Here is a 13,117-nt window from a genome sequence, read left to right on the forward strand (position 1 = left end):
TTTTCCTTGTCCACTGCCAAGCACAAATGAGTTTCTTCTATTAAAGGGTCCTCTTGAACATTCTAGTACCACTATTATACTTACAAGACTATTTAAAATCAGATTGAGAAGCCAGATTGGCCAAACAGCATTCTACATTTATATTTATGCTGGTTCAAATGACAACTTAAAAAAAACCTGAAAGGGATCAGTCATGTGGTACTTAACTCCTGCTAAGATAATCAGGCTGTCTCTTTTAGGGTCACACGCTGCCAGAGAGTGCTGGCGTTCCTGATGGAATGAGCTGGCATTCAGCTTTATAGCAAAGCTATAATATAATGTAGCTGCAACATAACTATCCAGGAAAGACTGGTTAAGATGCAAGCACATGTGTTTGTTTTTTTTTTAACTGAGTATTGCAAAAGTCAACATGCAAGGAGGTAAGAATATGTATTTTAATTAGCACTGTTTTTCTGGCTTCTTTGTTAGTTTACTCTCTGAATTGGGGCAAACTGGATACTATCCCAAGTTAGGAGAAACTGTAGAGTAAGTCCTGATGTGATTTTTTTGCTGTGTTATTGTCATCGTTTCTCTTATCTCCCAGCTGGGGATGAAGGCACTGCTGTGCATGGGGATTTGGACTGTGAGCAGGAGAACTGGCTGTAAAATGCCAGCAATGTTATGGTGTTGATGACTGGGTCTTGTGGCTGGGAGAAAACTTTCAAATTATCATGCTTGGAAAGGAGAGCTTAATTTATTCACAAACACACATCCCAAAGGATGATTACCATTGAGCACAGATGAGGTCTGAACCAGGACCTCACATCTTGGAGGATGTGAGCTTGGGCCAGTGTCTGCAAGCAAATAAGACTTCCCAGAAACAACTCCTTTCCTACCCAAAAAAAGAGATGTAACTGTATGTGAATGTGTGTACACATTCACGTACATTTTCTTTGTCTTTCTCTTGCATTCACATCCTAATTTGGAAAGCAGAATGAGCTGGAAGCTGAAGAGCTGAATTTATTTCTACAAACGTGCCTAGAATGGCTTTTTCTTTTTTTTGTACAGTCTTTGCCTGGTATATGCTCTGAATTGGAAAAATGAGATCCGGTAAAATATGAATTAAATCTTAAGCAAGCCAATATATTAATTAAAAGGAATGCTGATGGTCTCAATTATCAACATATTAGCATGTTGTGAATACCAGAATTTCTACTGAGTTGGTTGGTCTGATTCACCTGTATTTACTACTAATTAATGAAATGGTACAGTCACTAATGCTTTTTTGCAGTTTATAGGGTAGTTAATTGTTACAGTTGCACTAAACTGTAATGTTAGAATAAGGTCTCATGCATATGGGGCTCTTGAAATTATTTCACTGGTGATTAATAGATACTGAACTTTCTCTCCCTATGGTAGGACGAGGTGACTCTGTACTACACTATCTTCTTTTTAATAATGTTTACATAAATGTCTCTATTGTTTGGAAAGTATCTGCCAAATAAACGTGTGTTGTCAGAAGCTGAGCAGAAGTTTGTGAAAAGAAAAGCAGAGGTTTGTCCGACACTAGCTGAAAGAATATTCATTTTGATCTGTCTAGACAAGAGTTTGGCTGTATTAGAAGATTAGTTTCATGACAATTAAGAACTTTCCTTCTCAAACTCTTTAATAAAAATGAGAAGCCACTTAAGGATTCTCAAGAGCATCGTTTTGATTTGTACCATATTTGTTAGTTTAATAACATTGAATGAACCAGACGTTGAGTTACAATATAATTGAAGATGGTCCAGATTCTCATTAGTCTGGGTTTTGTTGTTGTATTAGTATTTTTATTCTGTTACAGTGACATGATAATGTCCATGAAAGACTGATGTTGGAGCTTGTTTGGTCTGGTTTTACTATACCTCGCTACTAGGTTAATTTAACTTTCCATATGTTTTTCTCTTTAAAGAAACTAGCAGGATCAGCTATGGTTAAAGCTGGGTCCAAAGCAAAGTCTTAGATACACATGTCCTGCAGATGACTGCATCGTTTGGGATCCAAATGTAAGACGTTTAAGGTCCTATATCTAGCAAAATATAATGTTAGTGTGTTTGAAATAATTGCCTATTGTTAATGTCTTTTTCATCCAAAGGCCTCAAATACTGTACATGACTGTGGTGTCAGTATCTGATTAAAACAGAAATAGAAATATTGTAATTACCTTCTGGAATTGTGTTCTTAAAGGGAGATCACATATCAGTTTGAATCCACTGAAATCATACCCCCAGGATAGCATGTGCTAAATACAACCTGTGCTATTAAGGTGATGTTTGGTGCTGTTGATATCAAAAGAATATGGTCAAGTATCAGTATCAGCTGTGACACTCAATACACTCTTTGACTCTAGTTAGGACTGTGGAGTTGAAGCCGAAATTTATATACTTACTATATAGGACATACTTAGAAATTTGTTTGTATATAAAGTGTCCATCTTTCTTATTCCATAACTGGGAGAGGGGAACCTCGGCTAAGCCAGGGTTTTCTGAGAAGGAGAACGCCAGATGAAAACTTTCACAGTGACAGACTTTGGAGAAGATTGTTTAGTTTTAGTTGTTCTTCTATGCTTTCCTCCCTTTCTGTGCACCCAGACCATGTCAGACTCTGAGTGTGGGAAGTTTCAATAACAAAACTATTGTCTGTAGTTAACTTTGAGAGGAAGGTGATGAATTAATGGTGTTTGAACTGCTGCTGAAATTTGTCATTTTCCCTGTCTCCCTATCAGAAGTAGAAGCGGGGGGAAAAAATTCGCTGTCTTAATTTTTCCATTAAGCTCAGACAGTTTTTCTTGTGAATCTCAAATAATCTGGACAATATCAGCCTGCAACGCAGTAGTGTCATGTGTGCATTAAGTTGTCATAATAATGCAGAAGAGATCATCTTATAATCATGGAGAAAACTGTTTTACTTTTGAGAGTTCATTGCATCCCTGTTGCTACAGTACATCCTGTGCGTTATGTCTCTGGATCCCCAAAACACCTGGGCTGCAAGTCCATGACTGAGTGAATGGCACCTCTATCAGCCCTGATTTCTTTGTGCTCTTGGCCAGCAGGTCTCTAAAAACCCAGCCCATCTATTACTTTAGCACATCTGTCTCTCAAATATCACTCTAAAGATGCACTGCTTCATCTTAGTCATCTTGCCTGTTGGCCTTGAATGTCAGGTAATAAAAATAGTTTGTTTTAATCTGTTGGAGGAAGCGATTAAAAACAATGTTCATAGGGGAAATGTTCAGGCCGTCAGCAATGCTGCTTTTGAAACATTTAACTGCAAATCAACATTAAGGAGTAGAGAGATGGAATGAAACCCTTGAGCATTTACAATTGGTTGCCACCTTTTCTACCTGAGAGTGTGATAAAGAGGGCAGAGTCCAGGGGAGGACACTGCTGGTGTGCCTGTCAATTATGAAGCACCTGCAGTAGAAGTGGAACTGTTGGCTTGGTTTGTCAGCAAGTTACTCCACAGGCAGTCTCTGCTAAAAGACAACTGACTTGAATGGAGAGATCCAGTGCTCTGATCCTCATAAAACATTTGAACTGCAAATTATGTGTTTAGGTGTAGGAAGAGCTCTAGTGCTTCATAGGCCATCTTTGGTCTCTTCTCTGATTTTTAGCTCCTCGCTCTGTGAAATTGGAGTTCTCCGTTTCTTGTCACTTCATTTCACCATGCCAGGCTCTGTTGACTCCTCTGTGGACTGGCAGGCTCAGCAGTTAGTTTTTCATTGTTTGGAAGAATTTAAGTCAGTATTCTACTCTGCAATTGTAGGGCAACTTTTTTAATTTGGGGATCCTGTAGACTTCTATTAATTTAATTAAAGAAAAGTCTTAAATATATTAGTGAAAAGGAAATAGCAACTTCTCAGTCTGGTAAGCTGAGACACATTGACATACAGATTTTGGGAGTTGAAGATGAGAGAAGGCTACTTATCTGCCTGACTTGCAGAGAAACAAACAAATAACCATGCAAATTAGAGTTACTGTGTATAAAAAGCCAAGGAGATGCGTGTGGCTGGCTTACATGTTTCGGGTCGTAAAGGTGTCAAATGCAGGGTCACATCTATGGGGATGATGGAGAGTTTCCAGTTTCCCATGCGGTCTGTGCCCTGGTTAGCAAGTCATCTGCTGGGATCTGCTAAGCATTGTTCACCTAGTCTAGCCTCTGCCTTGTCCCTCCAGTCCCTTGGACTACTTCTGAGCTGACTCATGGTTACTGTCCCAAGCAAACTGTTCCTTGATGGCAAGTGTGCTCTCCTTTTGCAAGCATGTTGGGGTAGAGCCCATGATACTGTACAAGCCCTTTTTAGTTGCTTTATTTTGTGTAGATCTGTACATGCATGGTAAATAGCAAATGCTTTGACCTAACAAAGAGCTTGACTGGCTTCTAAATAACCTCTTTTTAAATCCAAAGAAATTACAGGTTGGCTCAAGTGAATGCACAAGCCAGGCTGACGTATGAGGGGGGCATTTGTAAAAGCTGGTCCCTGTGATTTGCTCAAGGCTCCACACAGGGCTAATAACTGGCATTAGGCAGGAGGAGTCTGTGCTCCAGGTACTGCCGAATAGTGCAGCGCTGGCCAAGAAAAGAGTGGGGCAATCAGTGACAGAATTACATGTCAGAGGCTCAGTGTGCTCTTTGCTCTGCATGTCTAGTAATGGTTTTCTTGCGTGCTTGCCACCACCCCGCTAAGCAAGGCAGTGCTTTGGAGATCCTGGGTGGTCTCTGGTGCTGCGGGATGTGTCTGCCTGTCACTCTCCCATGGTACCAGGAGGTCTTGGACCACAGGCTGTGCTCTGAAAAAGCAGCTGCTTTAAGGGAGCTGGTGAAGGAAAAGAATGTCTTTTCTAAAGGTCAGCTAAACCTATGGAACACTTACAAGCAGAAGAAATTATAGCTTTGGTCTCTCAGTAGTGGGCTTTGCAAAAGAATTAAAAGAACAAAGGTGTGGTACAATGGGCTCAGAAGAAAAGTCTTTTAAACATTGCTATTAGAAGCTATTAGAAGGATTTCTTTGAGCATAAATGAAAGGCAGCACTTTGGTGTGGAATGTTCCTCACTTTTAGCAAGGTAAATGGTTCTCTTGATTATATAGACTTGCTTGGCAGTTACTGGAACTGCATATTAACTCCTCCAGTAACTCCGTTGCTGCCTGCAGGTTAGATAACGTGAAGGCTGGATTTGTGAGCCTGGCCAGCACACATCTCTCGCTTTCATCCTCCTGCAAAAAGCGGATGTGACTGCATGTTTATTAGGTGCTCATACAGACTTAAGATCTGTGGTCAGAATGGCAGTGTAACGTTACTGTCCTCCTCTTACAAAATTTCCTACAGCTTTATAGAAAAAACCCTAAATATTCCGTGCAATGGCTGTCTGATCCTCTCATCTTCAATAGTAATAATGAAAATTGTTCAGAAGTGTCTTAGAAACAAATATCCTATTTGCAAGCTGCACCATGTTATTGGATTTGTCTCAATTCTGGGAATGTAGTAGCACTGTAGAGATCAAACTGTTACCGCAGGGAATTCTACCTAAAACACTTGCAAACCTCAAAACCAATAATGTGAGTAAAAGTTTGTCTTCAGCACCAAGTATATTTGCAAGCAGAGAATAATGCTGTGTTTCAGGGCACAAGCTCTTCACAGCAGCATTAGTTCTTTCACCCTAACCCATTCTCTTAAGGTTCTGTCATCGGTTTCAAAGTCTCCCATTACTTAAGTCCTTCATGCATTTGTACAAGCTTAACCTTGACAGTGCTATGACATGAAATCATTAAGGTATATTATAAGCATGGCAGTATACAGTATACTGCAAGTTCCTCCTCTGTTGTGGAGAACAGTTTCTCTAGCATCTTCAGCACAGAGCAGCTAAGGATCTCAGGGGTGTCATTCCGTGCTAAAACGCTTTGCAGTGCTGCTGTTGTGCATTGACTCTTTGAATATTCCATTATGTGGCTCTCAGCTGTAAATATAATTCACAAGAAAAATAATGAATGTCAGATGACTAGAGGCTTAGTACAGTGGCCATTAGTTTTCAAGGTGAATATAAAGGCATAACCAATTAACTTCTTGTTTTCATTTTACATAAGGAGCTTTCAACTGAATTGGAAAGAATATAATGTCCTGAGTTTCATCAGTGACATTGCAAATGATTGGTTACAATATTTCACTGCCTGAATCTTTTTTTCATTTTGGGTTAAAAAACAAAAATGCAGATTACAGATTTCTTAAACCTGTTTTGGAGAACTGTTTCTTTTTGGAATCTTGTGTTTGACAGTTGGGTAATGGCCGTATTCCTGACCTATATTCCTTAGAAGATAAATTTTGTAAACCTAATGTGTGGCAAACAACATGAGACTTGCATCCTCAGGTATTTATCAGCTATGGACAGGTTGTATCCCATGTAGGTTGGCTGAAAATGTCATACAAGACAGGTGTCTTAGCTCCAGGTTCCTAGTCTCCTTTAAAATTATTTTTCAAAAGAGTGAACATTGCTGTATGAATGACAACTGCTAATCTTTGGCTAGCTTAATCCCTGTTCTGCAGACTGTTAGTGTTGAGAATGAATACTTCACATAGGAGAGACTGAGCACTTTTAATATGGCCCCTGCCATTAGGTTGTGCAGCAGACTCAACCATTTATTGAAATACCATCTGTATCTGTTTTTTCTGTTTTTATTCTGCCACTTCTATGGTTGACAACACAGCTCATCATTTGTTCACCCTACCTTTGGTGTACTGAAATATAATTTGTGAAGGATGTAAAATTTCAAGTCAGTCGTTTCCTTAAAGAACAAGTTGCAGACTAGGTCCTGCTCTCCCAAGTCACAATGATATCAGTGTTGTTCCCCTACATAACAGTTTCTTAAAGGAGAAACTGATTAATTCAAATTATAATCTCTGGTGGTTATAATATGGATTGTGCTGTTGTTTATGGTGAGTAAAAATTATTAATAATATTTGTCTTAAGAATTATTAGATGTTTTCAGCTAGTCTATACTTTCTTGCTGTCTTCAGTCAGTGGACTAAATCTGTTCATCAAAAATGCTCATCTCGGCAAAGTGTGATTAATGTATAATTAACAGTTCATGTCCTGAATCCATAGCTTGTAGAATAGGTCTATCATTCAAATTACAATAGATATTAATCTTCCTTTCTGTGTTTGTCCACACAATGTCCAGATGTTCTCTTATTCTGTTTTGTAGAACTTCACAGCATGCAGTCAGCTGCGCAAGTTGAATGATATAATTTCCACTGCATAATCAAAAGGTACAAAAAAAGTACATAAAGCATCTTCTGGTACATACATCTGGACTCTGCATCTTCTGTACCAAAAATTCGTAGCTCAGAATATACATATATATATCTCCATCAACCATACAGCAGGTGTAAAAGGTTGAGAGGAGGGAGGGACTCTTCAGCTTGGAGAAGAGAGAGCTCAAGGAGGATCTTCATGTGTAAAAATACCTGATGGGAGTGTGTGTGTGGGGAGTAAAGTAAGATTCTTCTCAGTGATACCAGTGAAAGAACAAGAGGCAATGGGCACAGACTGAAATACAGGAACCAGTTGAATGTAAGAAAAGCTTTTACTGTGTGACTTGTCATGCACTGGTCAGGTTGCCCACAGGAGTCTCCATCCTGGGAGATATTAAAACCCCAACTGGACAAGGTCCTGAGCAACTGTCTGTGGTTGGGGCATTGGGCTAGACTATGTCTAGATGTCCCTTCCCACAGCAACTGTTGTGTGATTTCTGAAGTGCTCAGAGGGGGCTTTGTGCAGATGCTGCTCTCTGAGAACGGTATTTTTATTTTCCAGGTAAGGCATAATGGGGGGGTGGGGTGCGGGGGGACAATAGGACTGAGACAGAAAACATGTGGTGATGCACTTTTAGAAGAGGGAGGTGTTTGTTATCACTCTGATTACTTATCACCTTTGCCTGACTCAGATTGCTGCTTCTCCCCTGCTTCTTCTAGCTTTGTTCAACTTAGTTACGATGTCACTGAGATCTTGGCTTTGCAAAGGATCCGGGGAAATTTGGAAATTCACAGCAAGGCAATAATGAGAGAATATTCTGAGATAGGTCTGATGAAGGTGTATGGAGTCTACTTATTCATGTATGCTAAGCTGGTATTATGGCCAGCTAGAAAGCATATCTATTGCATATCCATATGTTGTTTGGAGTGCTCTTGTGCATGGAAGCAATAGGGTTTCCAAGTGTGCTAAGGAAAACCATATGGTTTTTAGGTTGGCAGGCTTTTCTGGTATAGACAAGTCTGATAAGGAAAAATTGGGGTATCTGGAAACTAGTAATGTGATCTGTCAATCTTATGCATTACACCTCAGTACAACTCGTACAGCTGAGCAAAAAGATAGCAGAGAGAGACTCTACTTTGTGTAACTTCATGAATAGGTAAAAACTAGAGAAATAAGCTGCTTAACCTAACCAACAGTTTTCAAACAAGATTAGAGGCATATCAGGTGGCTAGGCATAAGTTTAGTGTAGGAATTAGTAGGTTTCTAGCAACCCAGAGTAACTCAAATGCGTTATCGCTGACCATTTCCAGATGAATACCTGAAGCTTTTTACAACACTGAAATACTTAAAAGACTGTAGGTGTCACAGCCTCCCTGCAAAAGAGGAGTGAGAATTTTTTCCTTGAAATTCTTACTGCAAAAAGTTCAATTTGGAGGCCTGTAAGTATTCAAAGTATCATTTTAAGCGTTTAGAATGTGGGGAGCAGTCAATGTTCCTTGGAGCATCCAACTCTTGTTTGTTATCAGAATTGTCAAATCTTCTGTCTTGTTCAGGAATAATAAAGGCGTGCGTTCAGTAACAACTTGTCTGGGCCAAGAGCCAGCAAAGAAGTTCTAGGAACTGTGACAGCAAAGTGTTGGGGCTCCTCAGGGGAAAAAATATCTGCTGAAAATGAACAAGCTGTGTCAAACTTTAAATGGTAAAGAAATCCAATAGAATGCTAAGAGGTATCCATTATTGATGAGAACTGTACCTCAGAAGACAGAACGATGTGTTTCTTGCTGCAACACCTGTTCTAGCATTTTCTAAGGCAGCATGCCAGGCCTGTGTTTCCATTTGAAAGACTTTCAGATCAGCGGTATTGATACATTTTGCCTTTTTGGATTCTCCTCACTCAACTGCACTTTTTATGAGCATGTCTCTCAGCCTGATGTCATGTAAAAATGGGCAATTTTTGTTGTGTAAATAATGTTTCTTCTTTTTTTTAATGAATCTTCAGCTAGATTCAAATTTTAAGAACCGAAATTATTAAAATAAAAATTATCCTACATGCAAAGTGAGCAGGAAGAAAGCTAGTAAACTTGTTTGTGACACCGTGAATAGTTTGGTGAGTTATGTCATGTCAGGACTTTCCAGACAATGTAGAGCAAACATGTAAAATACATAGGAACTATGGTATCTAGTGTAAAACAGTGAATAGAGTTCTGGATGCTATGAATAACTGAAAACAGAAGCCATCCAACATGGCTGTTATACATTCAGACAGAAGGTGCCAACAAATTACTTAATAGTGTGTTGGGTTTGTGCGTGCGTGTTGAGCAGTCTCCCTCTGACCTTGGCTCAGAGATGGTTTCTCAGATACTTACCTGAATTTGATAGAATTGTCTGCCTTGCCTGGACCCTTCCGTTTTTGGGAGGGGTGCCAATGGACACTCACGTTTCAGCAGACCAGCTGCAGACCTCTGTAGCTAACAGTGCTCCAGCTCCTGGGTTAGTAACAGGGGTACGAGGCTGTCATTGAAATGGGAATCCACAACGGGCACACCGTGTTTTGCAGGTGCTGCCACCAGACCTTTCCATTCCTGGGCTTGTTTAGGGTAGCAGCTGAGGTCTGTGATAACTCTTTTCTTTCCCTGGACCTCTTGTGTATAAGGAAAAAAATCCTACTTTTTAATATGAAAATTAATATTTTATCCTTGACTTCAGGCAAAGCAGAATCAAGCCCAGATATATGCTTAAAATAGGCGCTGTTCCGATATATATTTCTGGTAAACTTGTGGGTAGTATCCAGGTATGTTGTGCAATATTTGAAAAGTTAATAAATTGTAGTGCAAATCAGTGCTGCTGAAAGCCTAAGTAAATATTAAGATTCCACTTTCATGAATATCTCCTGGCTTGGATGTTATTTCTAATTCAAGAAACCACCCCTTTCATCTCCTACCTAAACACTTTTTATATTTGGATCAAGGTTATGTTTTACTACATACTGCACAAATGTTTAAGAAGATATAGTTTCTTCACTGAGAAGCTGACAGTTGTCTCAATAAATCCGTTGTTGCTAGGTTGATAGAAAAATATTATATGTTAAAGAGAGCTTCCAGTTGATCCACAGATCGCTGCCATGGGTACTCTTTGTTTAATATCCCAGAAAATTAATTGTCACATACAGAAGATGGGGCGGAGTGGGGAAAGCATTTGATTCCTGAATCTCAAGGTGAGAGTGGAGTGATTTAAGTCACTGGAGGAAATAATTACAGGTTGTAACATCTGTAAAGATTGTGTCCATGGCCAGTGTGTTTTTTCCCCTCTGAGTAGTGTTTCATCAATGTTTCCTCTTGATTCATGAGGAGCAGAGTTTTTCTAGGCCAGCAAACAGTCTGCGTGTGGGTTGTTATGAAATGCAGAAGTACAGCAAATGTAATTGTTTTTCCCCTAACACTTGTATTGACTATATTGATCTAAAAGAAAATTAGGTTTTCCAAAGTTCAAATGTAGTTCAATGTCGCTAGAGTGAAATGGATCTTCTCCTGAAGCTCAGACTGCTTGGTGATCACTTTGTGCAGATTTACCCTGTGGCAAGAACAGCCTCTGTGGTTCAGTCAGAAGTAAAACAACCACCAAGGTAACTGTTGGTTGCACAAATGCTATTAGTATTGCTGTCTGCCTTATGTTAAAAACAAAGATTCTGGCAGGGGAAGGGAGTTGTAGTAAATATAGGTAGATAGTTGAAAACAAATGATCTAAGACAAACTGGCAGTTTTGAGATATTTAGATTGCATATTATTTATTGCAATCACTTCTTTGACATGTTTGCTTGTGATCCTGTTCTAGGACAGAGGATTTTAGGAGTGTCCTTCCCTCAGGTTGGAACAGTAACTCAGACAAAGCACAGTTTAGCTGTTGTTAAAACCTTGAATTCACATCTAAATTCCCACCTAAAATTAGCTACTTGATTTTGATGACAAAAGTTAAGGCTAGTAAATACAGTGTTCTCCCCCCTTTCCTCATGTTATAGATATACCTAGAGAGATTATAATATGCCACAACACAATAAATTACTTTGCATCTCCTGTCCAGAATTCTCAAGCACTTTGCAGACATTAATGCATAGTTCACAACACCTCTATATAGCACTAGGAAAAGCTGTAATTAACGTTTAATGAAGCAGGAATTCATGCAGGCAGACAGGTGATATGCCAACAGTACAAGATAAGAATGGACCGGAATAAGAATGTGACAAAGTCAGCCTGACTGCAGTTATTTGGGGCAGTTATTACTGTTCCACATAACTGAGAGCATGTAATGTCAGTACAGGGAGAGTTAAAGGAGAAAAGACTTGGGTCTACCATCTAGGCTTAAAAGTCCATTTTATTTTATTTGCAGTCGTAGATGCCGTGCACAGTGCTCCTTGAGAACAATCCTTAATGGTGTGTTTATCCAGAAAGAGGTGATCTCATCCTGTGCAGAGTAAGTGAGCAGTGGAGACAATGGCATGAAAAGAGCAGAGGTAGAACTAAGGTTGGGACATCTCATGTTGTTCAGCTGCTTTGTAAAAATCTTTCATGTAGTCTCTTCTTATGCCAGAGAATCAAACAGTGCAATAAAGCTACGATCGGAAATCCTGCAGGCAGAGCGCCATGCAAAATCTCTTCATAAAAGGCACTCTCACTGATGGTATTTCTTCTTTTTGCCCAAGGTGAAGAATCTTCACCTCTGTGGCTCTTTCACTGGGTAGTTTTGTTCATTTCTCCGTTTTGGATGGAAAAGACATGCCTGCTTTGCAACAGAACAGGAAAAACAGATTTGCCAGAGAGGCAAAGGGGGAGCTAGAGGGAGTTTCTTGATTAGGATCTCAAAATTTCCACTTGAAAAAAAATCTACAAGAATTTGGAAACTTTTCCAGGTTCCTTGAAAACAAATGAAGCAAAACCTCCTCAAACAGGAGAATTTTCAACCCTCTTAGCTGTGCTTCTCCAACAGGCCAGTGAAAGTGTGCGTTTCTTCTTGCAATTGTTTCTGTGCCAACCCTGGGACTTCAAGTCATGTGTCATATGGAAAAACACTTAAAGTGTTTTGAATCCTTGGCAGGATTTGGGGTTGGACTCAGTTAAAGGGACAGACCAGTTAAATCTCTTCTTGCTTCACCCATGCTGGCTCACCAGACTCCAACCTTCATGTCCTCCTTAGTTCCCATCTGAGCAGCTGTATGCACATACACACAAACTAGCTTGGGAGGCAAAGTTGCAAGTTTGGCCATTCTCTCTTTTGGACTTTGAGACAAAAGTTTTTACAGCTTCCAGCAGTGTGACCTGGCCCCTGGGAGCTCCTGTCCTGCTCCAGGGGTGCTCCTGGGTGCATGAGGAGCCCAAGTGGGAGTGGAGCCCATGTGGGAGCTACAACTCCTGGCCTGAGTTTTGGGAGGAGCCTGGGAAGTCTTCCAGAGTTGTGCCAATGCATCTGGTCTGCAGTAGGTATCACAGCCTGCGTTTCACTTCAGAAAGTAATTTTGCTCTTCCTGAAATTCATCCTTTGGGATTCTTTTTTGGTAGAAAACATCTAAAACTTTAATTCTAGTTCTTAACAGAAAACCCGAAGTTTTTCAAAATGTCCCAACTTCCTATGAAAATAGTATCACATTTTGATCATCTCTCCAAACCTTCTGGTATGATTTGCAGATGGCAGGATTCAGGACAGTTTCTATGCTCGCTTGTAATCAGGAGTTGTCTCAGTACAGAACATGTGATGCTGAAAGATACACTCCTTATTTCTGCCCTCTGTTACCAGGAGATTATACACCTTGTTTTGTTTTTATTTTTTTAAAAAAAAGTCTTCCTCCGCTGAAGATGGAGAG

General features: G+C 39.9%; 1 long non-coding RNA gene across 4 annotated transcripts in view; it reads left to right on the plus strand.

The window, feature by feature from the left end:
* The first annotated feature begins 252 nt into the window (after nucleotides 1–252).
* Nucleotides 253–13,117, plus strand: part of LOC141967028 (uncharacterized) — a 114,795-nt gene continuing 101,930 nt past the window's right edge. For all 4 annotated transcript variants that reach the window (XR_012634644.1, XR_012634647.1, XR_012634645.1 and 1 more), the window contains exon 1: nucleotides 253–419. This is a non-coding gene — a long non-coding RNA (uncharacterized LOC141967028). The remainder of the gene's footprint in view (nucleotides 420–13,117) is intronic.

This window comes from Athene noctua, chromosome 16 (assembly GCF_965140245.1).
Source record: "Athene noctua chromosome 16, bAthNoc1.hap1.1, whole genome shotgun sequence".
Classification (NCBI taxonomy): Eukaryota; Metazoa; Chordata; class Aves; order Strigiformes; family Strigidae; genus Athene; species Athene noctua.